Raw genomic sequence first — 15481 nt, 5'->3', positions numbered from 1 at the left:
TACTGAGAATATGACTTGGCCTAGGTCCAATTTTTATTGGTTATTTTATTTGAACTTCATATGTTAATTCCATGAAGTAGGAATATTACCACCATTTTGTAGATGAAGAAACTGAGGGTCAGAGGTGGGCGAAGCATCTCCTAGATTCACATGGAGTCGGGATTTAAACAATTGCAGAGCTCTTCCCTGCTATATAAGTTCACAAGTTCCTGAGAAAAAGCCCAAACGATGAGGTCAGGAATAACATCACCCCACCACACACGCTTCACACACACCACACATACACACATACACCAAGAACCCGGTTTGGTGATAAATTAAGATGTAGGGAGCCACACTCCTGTGTCCTGGGCCATTTCCTCCCAGGACCTCTGCGCCTGACATCCAGCATGCCTATTCTTCCCACTCTGCTTAGTGAAGCTGCCCTGTCCCACCCAGCCCCCCCTCACATGCTCCCAGGCTGGAACCTTCCAATACTGTCAGGGTCTCCAGCCTCCCCGCAGCACCTCCTCTGAACATTGGTAGCTGCAGAACAAACCTTACCTACTGGTCAAAACACCCAGAAGTCAGGGCACATCCCTGGCCTTGGATGAAGACAGAGATGAAATACACACCCAGGGATTCAGGGAGAAGCCTCTGCCTTGGACAGGACTGGCTAATTCCAGAAACGAAGAGAGACTCCGCAAAAGGGCATGAAGGGCCCTCCCTGCACTCAGACTGACTCTTGTCTAGCAACTGAGGGGTCTTTAGATGTCTGTTTAAAAACAACTTTTGTGCCCACTGGCCAATATGATGAAAGAAATAGACTCTTATCAATGACACGCTTTCTCTGTCTTTCTATACCTGCATTCATTCATTAACACAGTTTTTGTTGAGCCCTGTCTATGAATTAAGTCCTGTTCTAGGTACTGGAGATACAGCAGTGAAGGAAACAGACAAGAACTCCTGGCCTTGTGGAGCTGACATTCTGGTAGATGGATAAGCCCCACATACAGAGGTAGACATACCATGTGTCAGATGGCAACAGGGGCTGTGGAGACAAGCAAAAAAATGGGAGGGGAGTGGCTGCAATTTTAGATCAGAGGTCAGGGAAGCCTCATTAGGACGGTTTCATTTGAGCAAAGGCCTAAAGGAGCAGAAGGAGATAGCCAGGCAGATATCTGGGGAGGAAGCATTCCAGGCAGAGGGAAATGCATGTACAAACACCCTGAGGGAGGAGCTACTTTACTTGGTCAAGGAACAGCAGGAGGCCAGCAAGAGCCAGAGGAACGCAATAGGAAAGGAGGAGAGGTGGGGACGAGGCCAAGTTGTGCAAGGCCTTGTGCACCACAGAAAGCTCTTTGGCTTCTCCTTTGAGCATGGCTGGAAGTGACTGGAAGCTTCTGAGCAGTGCTGGAATGTGATCTGACTTGAATTTTAAAAGATGACTGTCTACTATGTGAAGAATAGATGGCTGGGGACAAGGTGGATGCAGAGTCAATGAGGGAGCTCTTGCAATAATTCAGCCAGGATGACAGAGGCTTGGCTCAGTAGGAGCCTGGAAAGATGGAGAAGGGGTTAGGCTCACACAATGGTGTATTGATGGCTTATATATGTCTTCTCCCAGAAGCAGCCCAGCAGGGAGTTAAGAGTGGGACCTCTGGAGTCCAGCAAGCTTGTGTTTTAATCCTGGTCACCCTTTCTCAGCTGGTTATCTTTGAGATAATTGACTTAATCCTCCTACAGTTCCATTGTTCCTTCATTGGAGAAACTACCTCTGCTACCTCTTAGCTATGCTAAGCTTCCAATGTAGCAATGCCTGTGTATTAGTCCATTCATACATTGCTATAAAGACGTACCTAAGACTGGGTAATTTGTAAAGAAAAAAGGTTTAATTGATTTATAGTTCTGCAGGCTGTACAGGAATCATGGCTTGGGCAGCCTTAGGAAACTTACAATCACGGCAGGTGAAGGGGAGCAGGCACATCTTCACGTGGCTGGCAGGAGAGTGAGCAAGTGAAGGGGAAAGTGCTACACACTTTCAAACAACCAGATCTCATAAGAACTCTATCATGAGAACAGCAAGAGGCAAGTCCACCCCCATGATTCAATCACCTCCCAGCAAGCCCCTCCTCCAACCACATCAGCCTGTAACACCCCCTCCCTGACCACCACCCAGCACAGCCTCTGACACACAGAAAGCACTCAATAATGATCAGACTTGTGGGGGCTCTTTGATTTCATGACTGTGTTACCAAGACCCACTAGGACAGAGGCCACAACAGCCTCTCTCTGATGTACTACAAAATGCCCACTCTTATATCTGCTCCAAATTAAACTCCAGGTTCCATCTGGGAATTCAGGACACTCTGACTCTGCCAGTCTGACCCAGTGGCCATGCTGGTCTTCCCCTTGTGACCTCAGAGATAGCTTATCCCGTGTTTATATATAGGAGCTTTGGAATCAAAATTATGATAATAGTGACTTTTGGTAAGAAACTATTTTTTGTATGAACTCCACTGAACTAATGTAAGCCCTTAAAATAGTTTTCCACACATTATGAGCTGTGTCTTGCTTTCCCCATGTCCATCAGTCATTTTAGAAATTGTTTTCATAGGATTGGACTTAGGCACAGAGCTGCTGCATCTTACAACTTCAGGAAGTACTGGCTGGGGGCACCCCTGGCATGCACGGGGCAGCTAGCTATGGGTCTGGGCATGGCTTATCTTGTCCATGTGGTCATACAACAAAGCTTGGATTCACCGAGCAATTGTTGGACCTATCCTGGCTTCTTCCAGGTGGTTGTGTTTAGCATCATTATTTCTTTCAAGTTCACCAGTGAGCTTGCTGCACAATGAGGTCAAAGTAGCAGGGTCATGACATCCTCTGGGCCAAAACAGCAGGGTTTTGCCCGAGTCCCTGGTGTTGCTTCTGGCACCTCAGACTCCCCTGGGCTGTGTGGCTCTCATTCCCTTGGCATTCCTGTGACCCCTCCCAGTGGGGAATGCTTAACCCCCATCTCAGACCTCTGCCCACCTGGGGTCCACCACAGCCTGACCTCTTGGGCACTACTGCCAACGTCAAGGTGAGTTATTCATCAGTGTCACCCCAAGGATTAAAAGGAAAGAAGACTCATCCCAGCCATGGTCCTCCCTGGTCCTGGCCATTCTCTCTAGCAGTGCCATCCAGCACATGCAATGCAGAGATCCTACTCTAATCCCCATCCCCCAACACACACACACACACACACACACACACACACACACACACACTGTGAGGAGATTTCTGGAGACAAGCTTTGCCCTGGGGGACTCTGCCAAGGTCCCCTGGCTCTGCCCTGCAGTAACTGAGCCAGCACCAGCAGCCTCATCACCCTTACCTGGACTGCAGCCTCCCTGCCTCCCATGGCTTCCTCTGCATTGAATTGTGCCCCAGGAAGTTTTCAAAGCCTATCCAGACTCTATCCCGCCACACCCTGACCCAGTGGAAGAAGCCACCTCCTTGTTTCATCTGCAAGCTCTTTCGTCACACGGTCATCACTTGCCTCCCAGGCTCCTTGCCCACCAATGTCCAGTCCCCCTCTGCACACTTCCCTCCAGATGTCCCCAAAGACTTGCAGGACCCATGTCTTTTCTACTTTTCCAGGCCTCCACAATTTGCCACAGCTGTTTTCTCAGCCTGGACATCCCTTCTGCCCTCTGCTCTACAGCCCCAGTACACAGGGATTCTCTTCCGCCAGCTCCTCCCTCTCTCCTCCCAGAGCAGATGCTGTAGGGCATCACCTAGATCCTCCTTCAGGACCGAGTTCTCCTCCCCAGCTGTGGGGGTGTTGGAGGCTGGGAGCTCCTCTCTGGGTCCCTTCCCAGGAATTGCCCTCTACCAAGAGAACTGCCTCTCCCAAGGCCATGCCATCCTTCCAGCCTGATCACTGTTGACGCGGGCAGTGGGGCCCAGGGCAGAGAGGCAGCTGCTGGCCTCCACTCAGTGCAACTCTGAAGAACCATCTAGAGCTTCCTCCTGCAACCATGCCACATGGCAGCCTCTGCCTCTGCCCAGCCCTGCTCCCTGCCCTGCACCCCTGCAGGTATTGCTGACAGCAGCCCCAATATGCCTCCTGCACGCAACCTCCCTTTCAGAGTCCACTGGCTGGGAATCGAATCTGTGATGGCCGCTGACCCACAGCAGGTGGGTGCCTGTGGTGAGCCTCTGTGTTAATGCTTGCTCGAGCACCAGTCTCACTCCATGGCGACTCTTCATGGCCTTGTCTCCCCCACCAGACCACCATCCTCTTGGCATCTTTATCCATTCATTCCAGAAACACTGACTAAGGAGACCTAACTTATTCATTCATTCCACAAATCGTTAATGAGCCTGTACTAGGCGATGAGTGCCAGGGATGAGCAATCAGACATGGAGCTTAAATATGCCTTCTGCCTGTAATCCCAGCACTCTGGGAGGCCGACGCAGGCAGATCACCTGAGGTCAGGAGTTTGAGACCATCCTAGCCAACATGGAGAAATCCCATCTCTACTAAAAATACAAAATTAGCCAGGTGTGGTGGTGCATGCCTGTAATCCCAGCTACTCGGGAGGCTGAGGCAGGAGAATTGCTTAAACCCAGGAGGCAGACGTTGCAGTGAGCCAAGATCGCACCATTGCACTCCAGAATGGGCAACAAGAGTGAAACTCCATCTCGAAAAAAAAAAAAAAAAATGCCTTCCCCTCTGTATGACTTACCCATGGCTACTATTACAAATCACCACATATTTAGTGGCTTAAAATAACACATATTTATTATCTTACAATGCTGTATGTTCAAAATCCAATACAAGTCTGCCTGGGCTAATATCTGCATGCCATCAGGGCTACATTCCTTCTGGAGGCTGAGAGAGAATCCACTTCTCACCTTTTCGGCTTCTAGAGCCGCCCACATTCCTTGGCTCATGGCCCCTTCCTCCATGGTCAGAGTCAGCAAGTGCAGGCTGGATTCTTCTCACACTTGGACCTTTCTCCTAGTGTCTTCTCCTCCTCTGACTCTAACTCTGCGTCCTTCTTCCACTCGTAGAGACCCTGTGGTTACACCAGGCCTACCCAGATAATCCAGGAAAAATCTCCTTATATAAAGTCAGCTGATTAGCAGCCTTAATTTAATTTGCAATCTTAATTTTCCCCTTTGCCATGCGAGCTAATATATTTACAGATTCCAGGGAGTAGAACATGGACATCTCTGGGGAGGGGATGCATTATTCTGCAGATCCCACCCTCCTGCCTAGCTTGGACATGACACAACAGTAAATGCTCAGTAAATATTACAACAAAAAACTGAACGTATGAAAAGCCCTAAACAGTTGATCTATCTCACTCTAGGATGTCTGTCTTGTCTCTGTCCTTTTCCTGCACCTGCGAGTTTTAAAGCACCTCCCCCAGTGCTCGAGTCTGCCAACTGGAATCATTCTGACAACTTCCTCTGCCCCCAATCCTCAGGTCCCTGCTCTAATCCCAGTACAGTTTTTCTGCATTCCACTTCTGTCTTTTCTCACCTCCTTTCTTCCTCGAAGGGCTCCACCTATACATTGCACATTTTCTTTTTTTCTTTTGAGATAGGGTCTCACTCTGTCACTCAGTCTGGAGTGCAGTGACATGATCTCAGCTCACTGCAACCTCCGCCTCCTGGGCTCAAGTGATCCTCCCACCTCAGGCTCCTGAGTAGCTGGGACTACAGACGCACCACCACACCTGGCTAATTTTTTGTATTTTTAGTAGAGACAGGGTTTTGCCATGTTGCCCAGGCTGCTCTGGAACTCCCAGGCTCAAGCCATCCACTTGCCTTGGCCTCACAAAATGCTGGGATTATAGGCATGAGCCACCACACCCAGCCCACACTGTACATTTTCAAAAAGCAAGTCATTCCCATTGATGGTGCCACATTTTTAAAAAGTACTTAAGATGGCACATTTATTTTTTCATGCAGACAAATCCATGCCCACGCTCTCACTCCACTTCTGACATGTCTCTCCTAAATTTACAACCACTTTTTTGGGGATGGAGGAACCATTTTGAAAATAATGACATTTCATATTCCACACATTTCCACTCCTGGTAATGTATTAATATCTTAAATTGTCAAGCCTCAGAGGAAGCCAAAAGATCATAGTAATCACCCTGAGAAGCTGTGGCTGGTGCACAATTGATGAGAACTCCTACATAACAAAGAGCCAAAGCAGCTGCTCCTCCATCCCTCCTTCGGCTGGTCAAACCCACAGATCACCTCCACACCTTTGAGAGTTACACACAGTGGTGTGTGTGACACGCTCACCTCATTGTTTGCAAGGTGAATATTCTAAGTGGAGTCTATCTGTCTATCAGTGGTTTTCCATTGCTGTGCCCTGGAGCTTATAAGAGTTCCAGCAGTGCCTCAAGGGCAAGACCAATCAGAATTTCTGTGTAGAAGTGGTTTAAGGGAGGTGGTCTGGTTGGTAATTGGCCTTGGGTATTTGTCTTGATGCTGAATTTGCATGACAAACTTGTTGCTAAAGATTGGAGTTTCTGCCGCTGCTGGCAGCTGCCCTTATTTTCTGCCACTGCTGGGGTGCCCTTTAGAAAACAAAAAGGGAGGCTAAGAAAAAAGAAATTTAGCATTTATGGAACATCTGCTCTATGCCAGGTATTTTCCAAACGCTGACCTACTTAACCATTACAACAGTTCTGCAAGATAGGAACCATCCCAATGTTATAAATGAAAGAGGCTGAAAAGGGCTAATTAACCTGCCTGTATTTGGTATCTTTTGCAGCATAACAAATTACTCCAAACCTTAGCGGCTTAAAACAACAAACATGCATTATCTCACAGTGCCTGTGGGTCAGAAACCAGGGAGAAGCATAGCTGGGTAGTTCTGGCTCAGTTTCTCACAAGGTTTTCAATCAGGACATTGGCAGGGGTCCCAGTCCTCCAAAGGCTTGACCAGGGCTGGAGGATCCGTTTCTGTGTCAGGCAGAATAATGGCCCCACAAAGACATCCATACCCTAATTCCTGAAACCTGTAAATATTGTATGGTAAAAAGAAATGAATGTTGCAGACAAATGAAGGCTGCCAGCTAGTATATAGGGACATTATCCTAGATTATCCAGTGTAATCACAGGGTCCTAAAAATTGAAAAGGGAAGCAGAAAAGGATGTCAGAGAAAGAGATTGGCAACAGAAGCAGTGTCGGAAAGACGCAGTGCTGTTGGTTTCAAGACAGAGGAAGGGGCAACAAGCCAAGGAATACAGGCTACTGCTAAAGTTGGAAAAGACAAGGAAGCAGATTCTACCTTAGAGACTCCATAAAGAAACAGCCCTGCTGACACCTTGATTTTAGCCCAAGGAGACCCTGTTGGACTTCTAACCTATGGACTTCAAGATAAATATGTGATGTTTTAAGCTGCTAGGTTTGTGGTCATTTGTTACAGCAGCAATAGAAAACTAATACAAGCTTCCAAGGTGGTTCACTCACATGGCTGCTGGCAGAAGACCTCAGTTCCTCACCATGAGGTGACTCTTATAGTCTGCTTTAGTGTCCTTACAACCTAGCAACCATCTTCCTCCAGAGCAAGTGCTCTCAGAGGGAGAACAAGGAAGAAGCTGCAATGCCTTTCGTGTTCTAGTGCTAAAAGTCTAACATCAGCTTTCCCACCACATTCTAGTTGCAGAGTCACCAAGTATGCACAGCCCACACATAAGGGGAAGGGAACTGAGTGCTTATGGCCACACACCCTGAATGTGACCAAACTCATCTGAAGGGAGGAGTTTCAAAGAATTTGTGGACTTTTTTCCACACTGCCAAGGTCACACCAGATTAATCAGTAGGCTTGAAATAAAATTAAAAACTCAGGCTTCTGTGCCCAAAGTCTACACTCCTTCCATTTCACAGAATTACAGAGCTGGTTCTAAGACTCGGGTATTGCAGTCTTGCCATATTACCAGTGGTACTGAGGCTAGGTTCCCCAGGAATAGTAATGGGGATCTGAGAACTATTTTCAATATTTTTAAATTGCAAAGGGAACATCACATTCCCAACCAAGATGAGGTCGCACCAGCTCTTGCATAAAATGACATCAACTCAATTTGCTTATACTGTGATCAGAAGCTTTAGTTGGAAGTTACGGATGTCTTTAATAAAACATGGAGAACCTAATGTTATTAAATAAGCTCTATCTGACAGATAACATCTTTCAAAATATAGCCTTCCAAGGACAAAAAACAAAGAGCATCTTGGTGGGGAGGGGGTTGGGAATCCCTGGTCTACAGCAGCTCTCTGTTTTACAAATGGGGAAACTGAGGCCCAGAGAGGGTGGGGTCTCACCCAGGTTACCCCGAGAATTAAACAAAGCCAGGATTGAACCAGGACATCCTCATTCCCAAGTCAGTGCTCACAGCCTCCAAGGAAAAGGTTTTCTCATTTAATGAGAGAGGGGCGAGCAGAGAAGTAAGCAAATAATTTTCTAACTGTTCCTCCAGGGCAGGCTTTGGCCTTTTTTTTTTTTTTTTTTTTTGAGATGGAGTCTCGCTCTGTTGCCCAGGCTGGAGTGCAGTGGCACGATTTCCGCTTAGTGCAAGCTCTGCCTCCTGGGTTCACACCATTCTCCTGCCTCAGCCTCCCGAGTAGCTGGGACTACAGGCACATGGGGCCACATCTGGCTAATTTTTTTGTATGTTTAGTAGAGACAGGGTTTCACCATGTTAACCAGGATGGTCTCGATCTCCTGACCTCGTGATCCACCTGCCTCGGCCCCCCAAAGTGCTGGGATTATAGGCGTGAGCCACCATGCCCGGCCGGCTTTGGCCATTTTTAAAGTGCATTGCTTACGGGGAAAGGCCATTAATGTGTTCCCATGGGAGCTAATGAGAGGGAGGTGATGACTAATCTTGGAAGGGGGTTTTGGGGGAGAAAGAGGTGGCGTCTCTGTCCAAATGACTACACGGATCCCAGAATAGTCCAACAGGCAAGAAATGACATTGAGCCGTGAGTTTCTTCTCTACCCTGGATGTCAATCCCTGAAAGAGAAGGACTCAGATGACCCTTCATCTGAGTTACTTGAATAATCTGGTTTCTTGAATAATTCCTAGGACCTAGCCCTGCACCTGCCCTAGCCAGGCTCAGACCTACTTAAAGCCCCAGGAAGAATCCCATCTCTGCAAAATGGCACAGCTGCTGTGGAAAACAATATGATGTTCCTCAAAAAATTAAAAATCGATTTACCATGTGATACAGCAACTCCACTTTGGGGTATACGCCCAAAAGAACTGAAAGCAGGGACTAGAACAGATATTTGCACACCCACATGCACAGCAGCACTATTCACAATAGCCAACACATGTAAGCCTCTAAGAGTCCATCGACAGATGAGTGGTCTATGCATACAGGGGAAATTACTTAGCCTTAAAAAAGATGAAATACTGGCACATGCTATGACATGGATGAAATCTGAAGACATTCTGCTAAGTGAAATAAATCGATCACAAAAAACAAACACTGTATGATTTCACTTATATGAGGTACCTAGAACAGTCAAATTCACAGAGACAGAAAGTAGAATGGTGGCTGCCAGAGGCTGGGAGCGAGGAAATGAGCAGTTAGTGTTTAACGGGTATAGAGTTTTGGTTTGGGAACATGAAGCCGTTCTGGAGATGGATCATAGCGATGGTTGCATGACAGTGGGAATGTACTTCATGCCACTGGACAATACATTTAAAAATGATTAAGATGGTGCTTTTAATGCTGTGTATAATTCACCACAATTTTTAAAAAATTAAAAAAAGACATCAGGGAGGTAACACCCTTGGGGAGGGCTAGAAAACCAGGCTTGGAAGCTACACATCCAGGACTGACACCCCAAACTATCCTGAAGACCCCACTGGGTGGAGACGTGGCCGCTGAGCTGCTGGGCACAGATGCATCACCAGTGCTGGACCCCAGACCCTGCCACTGCTAACCTGGAAATCCAATGGAGCTGCTGCCTTGCCACCAGCCCTGCCAGGATATCTTCACCTCTTCCCAAACTTCTGATTCAAGGAGCAGAAGCCCAGGTCATGTGCACACAGCCTGGATGCAAAGGGCCCTGGGAAATCACATGCATATAATTTGTATCAACTTCCATTGCAGGAAATGGGTTCTAGCTCATAGAGTGGGAGATTTCTCCCAAATATTTTAGAAAAAAGGGCCCTGATATGGTTTGGCTGTGTCCCCACCCAAATCTCATCTTGAATTGTAGCTTCCATAATTCCCACGTGTTGTGGAAGGGACCCAGTGGGAGATAACTGAATTATGGGGACGGTTTCCTCCATACTGTTCTCGTGGTAGTGAAAAAGTCTTATGAGATCTGACGGTTTTATAAGGGGTTTCCCCTTTTGCTTGGCTCTCACTGCTCTCTTGACTGCCACCATGTAAGATGTGCCTCTTGCCTTCCACCGTGATTGTGAGGCCTCCACACAGCCACATGGAACTGTGAGTCCATTAAATCTTTTTGTCTTTATAAATTACCCTGTCTTGTAATCAGTGGCATGAAAACATAGCAATACAGGCTCTTTCTCTCCATCCACATCACCCCCCTTCCAGATCAGGAGTAGCATGTCTCAGCCCAACACTCCTAACTTCCTCCTTGCTGACCTCTCTTTCTAGAGCTACCCCTTCCTATGCAATCTGCAGCCTCTGTGTTCCCAGGGGTCATCCCTCTCTTTGTTACACTCACATCCACTGTGTCACCAAGGCCAGCCAGCTTTGCCTCCCCAGCATGCTTGTCCACCTTCCCCTTGCCACTCCTTTCCTCTCTCCTCTTAGAACCTTCATGCAGGCTCCCATTACCCCCTTCTGGTCCCCAAGTCCAGGGAATGCTCTTGACCACTCTCAGGTTCCCCCTACGATGCTTCTAGATGGTAAACCAGATCAAAGCACTCCCCTGGTCAAAATTCACCTATCACTGGCTCCTCTGTGCCTTGAAGATAAAATGCCAAGGCCTTAGCCTGGTATCCATGCATCCTTCACCCTCAGCCTCCCCCAGGAACATAACCAGAGCATATCGCAGCTGCAGGCACCATGCTCTCTCTTGAGCCCCCAAATATTGCATTTCCAAATGAGACATCTTTCCCACCCTTTTGGCCAAGCAAAATACTCAGAAGCCTTGCTTGACCTCCAAGCCTAGGTTGAGGGTCCTCTCTGTGCCCCCTGACACACACATCCTGCCCATCTGCACCTCACTCAGTTCCAGAACAGTACTTATTGTTCTGAATTGGAACAAACTGTTCACTTATTGATACCCATGACCTCCAATAGCCTGGAAGCTCCTTCAAGTATGGGACAATGTTTTGTCTCAGCACTTAGCACAGCAAACAGTAGACACTGAATAAATGTTCAACAAATGAATGAGGCAAATGAACTTTCAGCCCCAAAAGAACACTGCCCTATCTCTGGGGAGCAAGTCCTGGTATAACAGACTGGGCTGTTTAAGACTCAGCAGGTTTTGCTCTGGGGTGATGCTAGCATATCTTATTGCCTCCTGACCATGAGGCCTCTTCCCTCAAAACCACCAGAAGGAGACCAACCACTGCCCTTTCTCTAGAACTTCCTGTCTGACCAAACTTAGCCTAGAACAACTCAGAACCCAGCCTCTTATCTACTGAGCAGTCCTGCCTGCTCTGTCCAGGCTGTATCATGTCCTCAATGCACCAACAGCCTTGCCCAAGCATCTAGCCACACTGAGGCAAGATGAGCCCTGCTGAGTGTAGCAGGACAGGCCTGGCCTGGCCTAAGTTTCAGCCTAGCTAAGGCACAGGTCTCCATGATCCCACCCTAGAACTTCCTGGATGCCCAATGGTCCTGCATTTCATCACCTGCCTTTCTGCTTAGAGTTCTCCCCCTGCCTTCCCATTGTTTCTCCCCTTCCTTCCTTCCCTCCTTCCCTCCCTCCGTACCTCCCTCCTTCCTTCCTTCCTGAGTTCTCCCCCTGCCTTCCCATTCTTTCTCTCCTTCCTTCCTTCTTTCCCACTCCCCTGACTTCCCTCTCCTTTCCCTCCTGCTATGGTCTCAATGTTTGTGTCTATGCCATATTCGTATGTTGAAATCCTAATCCCCAACATGATGGTATTGGGAGGTGGGGTCTTTAGAAGGTGATTAGGCTATGAGGGTGAGGCCCACATCAATGAGATTAGTGCCTTTATAAAAGAGGCCCAAAAGAGACCCCTTGCCCTTTCTGCCATGTGAGGACACAGGAAAAGGACAGCTATCTGTAAAACAGAAAGCAGACCCTCATCAGACACTGAATCTGCTGGTGCCTTCATCTTGGGCTTTCCAGCCTCCAGAACTGTGAGCAATAAATTGTTATAGCAGCCCAAATGGACTATGACACTTCTCTCTTCCATCCACATACATTTCCATGAATGCTTTAGCCTGTCAAACAGGTGGGAAATCAAGGAGTCAACACATCTAGGTGTGCCCATTCTTGCAGTTGTGCTAGGCACCTAATATGGAGCATCTCACCACCTCCAGCCCACAATCTCTGATACTGGGATGATGATACTCAGTTTACAGAGGAGGAAATTTTGCTCAGACAGGTTCGATCATTTGCCTTACTCATTAAGTCACCTAGCTCAAGTTCAAACTCTGGCTGCACAGGACACACCCTTCTCCCTGCACCATCTGCTTTTTCTGCTCTGACAATGTCTTCTGCAAGAGGAAGACGGCCTACTCCTTCTGCCCTTGAAGAATTTTCAGCACCACAGTAGGGAAAGCACTCCGTGCCTGCCAAGAAATTTAGACAAAAGGTCGGGGAGGCCCAGGAAAATTAGACATTCACTTTCTGTTGGGGAGATGTTTGAATTCTGTTTTCAAGAATAGATAAGGCTTAGGCTGCGTGGAAGAAAGTTCAAGGATAGGACAGGCAGGAAGGATGGGGTAAGCTACAAGAAACATGTTAGCCTCTCTGGAACTCTGAGAGGCTCATGCGTCACTGAGAAGTGATGCCCATCCTTGCAAACCACAGAGGAAACAGAAATACTGGGCAATGGTAAAAATAGCTCCATGGTGACGATGTATATTTTTTGGAACCACCTGGACAGTGAGATATTGCTGACACTCCACCGATGAGGCTGTTCAGATTGATCTATACTCTTTTTGGGGGTAGGGAGGTGGGGGGAGACAAGCAAATGAACTAATCACTTCAGGTAGAGAAAAAAAGAAAAGGTCACCTTTGGTACCAAGATATTTTTCCAAGTCACGGAGCCTAGCAATACCTAAACCCCATCCTTACATAACTGAGGGTTTTACAGCCCGGGGGCTTGTTGTCTGCAGTGAAGATCTTTTAAGAAAACAAATGGTCATTGTTTACGTGATAATGACAGAAAAAATAATAATGAAAACCAGGCAAGGGGCCCCTGGAGATGATTTTGACAGGTAATTTAAAAGGCATACTAGAAGTCCCAGGACTACATCTGCCCCACTCAGGGGCCTGTCTACCTGGTGGGGTCTGGGGGAGTAGGTACCGCAGTTCTCCAACTTGCTGGAGGTTTGGTTTTGTTTCGGAGTTTTTCTTACCAAAGTTCATTCTTTGCGGTTATAAGAGAGAAACTGAGACCTAGATTAACATGCTAATTACTCCTTGGCAATTAAATTAATTGTCAGAAAACAAAAGTTATCTCCCTGAAATGCATTTCCCTTGTTGCTTTAGCTGCTAGCACTTAAAAGTAAATCAACATCTATTCAAAGAGCATCTATCTGAGGATCCTAGTAAAAAGCTACATGATCCTCTGCATTTAGAAAAATGGTAACAATCACCAAAAAAAAAAAAAAAAAAGGAAAAATAATACTATTAAGAATTGTACTACATGCTCAGCTGGCACTGCCTTGCTGCTGCTGCTGCTGCTGCTGCTTCTTATTCTTCTTCTTCTTTTTTTTTTTTTTTTTTTAAGACAGAGTTTCATTCTTGTCACTCAGGCTGGAGTGCGATGGCGCAATCTCAGCCTCCCTAGTAGCTGGATATACAGGCTCCCGCCACCATGTCCAGCTAACTTTTGTATTTTTAGTAGAGGTGGGATTTCACCATGTTGGCCAGGCTGGTCTCAAACTCCTGACTTCAGGAGATCCACCTGCTTCAGCCTCCCAAAGTGCTGGGATTACAGGCATAAGTCATCTCGCCCGGCCAGCTTCTTATATTCATTACCTCTCATTTAATCCTCAAATAATGCTGTAGAGTAGGTACTTCTGTTATGTCCATTTAATTGATAAGGAAATGGAGGCACAGAGAAGTTAAGGACCTTGCCAAAGTCACACAGTTCATTTGTGGCTGAGCTGGGACTCCAAGTCAGGTCTTCAGTGCCGAGTTCTTAACCATCATGCCATCTGTCTATTGGGAGGTCTCTAGTCCCATGTATTCTTAAATGTATTATTTTGTACCATGCATTAGACTAGGGCCTGGAAAACTATGGCTACATGCCAAATTTAGCTGTCTGCCTGTTTTTGTAAATAAAGTTTTATTGGAACACAGTCACATTCATTTACATATTGCCTATGTCTGATTTCATGCCACAACAACAAAGTCGAGTAGTTGTGCCAGACTGGCTGGCCTGCAAAGCCTAAAATAGTCACTATCTGGCTCTGTTCAGAAAAAGGTTGTCAATTTCTGCCTTAGATAATTGGTTCTCAAGTTTGTATTTTGGAGTCACTTGGGAAATTTAAAAAATACCTATGCCTGGGCTCTGCCTCAAGCGATTGTGATTAAACTGGTATACAGTGCAGCCTGGGCACTGGAATTGTTTAAAAAACTCCTCAGGGACCAGGGTATTCCAATGACAGCCAAGTTTAAGAACCACTGCCTTGGAGTGTAAGGGACTTAAACACCCTTGCAGTAATTACAAAAGTTCAGTTTACACATAGGAACACTTTATATGGCACTTAAACATAACTCTGCCATCCACAGAGGACCTCCTGCCCCTCAAAATCATATTAAATCTAGCCCGCAGCCCAATTCCACATTACTATGAAGGCCCAGCCCCTCCCCACCATTTCAGAGTCCACTTGATTGGTGCCCAGACTTCTCCCTCCTCATCCTCTCCCCACCTACTTGACTTCCTGCTTCCTCCCTCAGAACCCAGCCCCAGGTCCAATTTCCACAAAACTCCACTCTTTCAAGCATTTCCAGAAGTTACCGGGTATGATGCTGCTGATGGGGAGCGGGTGCCGTCGGGGATCACGCGACAGAACCCTGGCTATGTGTTTCTCGCTGGCTCCATCCGCTTTCCGCGCTCCCACTTCCGCCCACTCACTTCCTGAGCATCAGAGAAACCCTTCCCCTCCTCCGTGGCTCCTGTGCGGCCCTGGAGACCCAGCACCTTTTTGTGCCGTAGTTGGCTTACCTGTGCCCCTCCACAAAGACAGGTCATCCCTACAAAACACACCTATGCTAACTGCTGTGAAAATAAACATTTCTCAGCATTGTTCGTAGAGCAAAGTGCTTGATGACATAAGATAGAAACC

The 15481-nt window shown here is 47.2% G+C and overlaps 1 long non-coding RNA gene across 1 annotated transcript in view; it reads right to left on the bottom strand.

The window, feature by feature from the left end:
* Positions 1-15251, bottom strand: part of LOC129013152 (uncharacterized) — a 35917-nt gene extending 20666 nt beyond the window's left edge. Inside the window, exon 1 of the long non-coding RNA XR_008493780.2 lies at positions 15154-15251. This is a non-coding gene — a long non-coding RNA (uncharacterized LOC129013152). The remainder of the gene's footprint in view (positions 1-15153) is intronic.
* Positions 15252-15481: the final 230 nt, after the last annotated feature.

Source organism: Pongo pygmaeus, chromosome 15 (genome assembly GCF_028885625.2).
Source record: "Pongo pygmaeus isolate AG05252 chromosome 15, NHGRI_mPonPyg2-v2.0_pri, whole genome shotgun sequence".
NCBI classification, from domain to species: Eukaryota; Metazoa; Chordata; class Mammalia; order Primates; family Hominidae; genus Pongo; species Pongo pygmaeus.
Note: the sequence above shows the minus strand (reverse complement) of the source record. Positions and strands in the feature narration are given on the sequence as shown.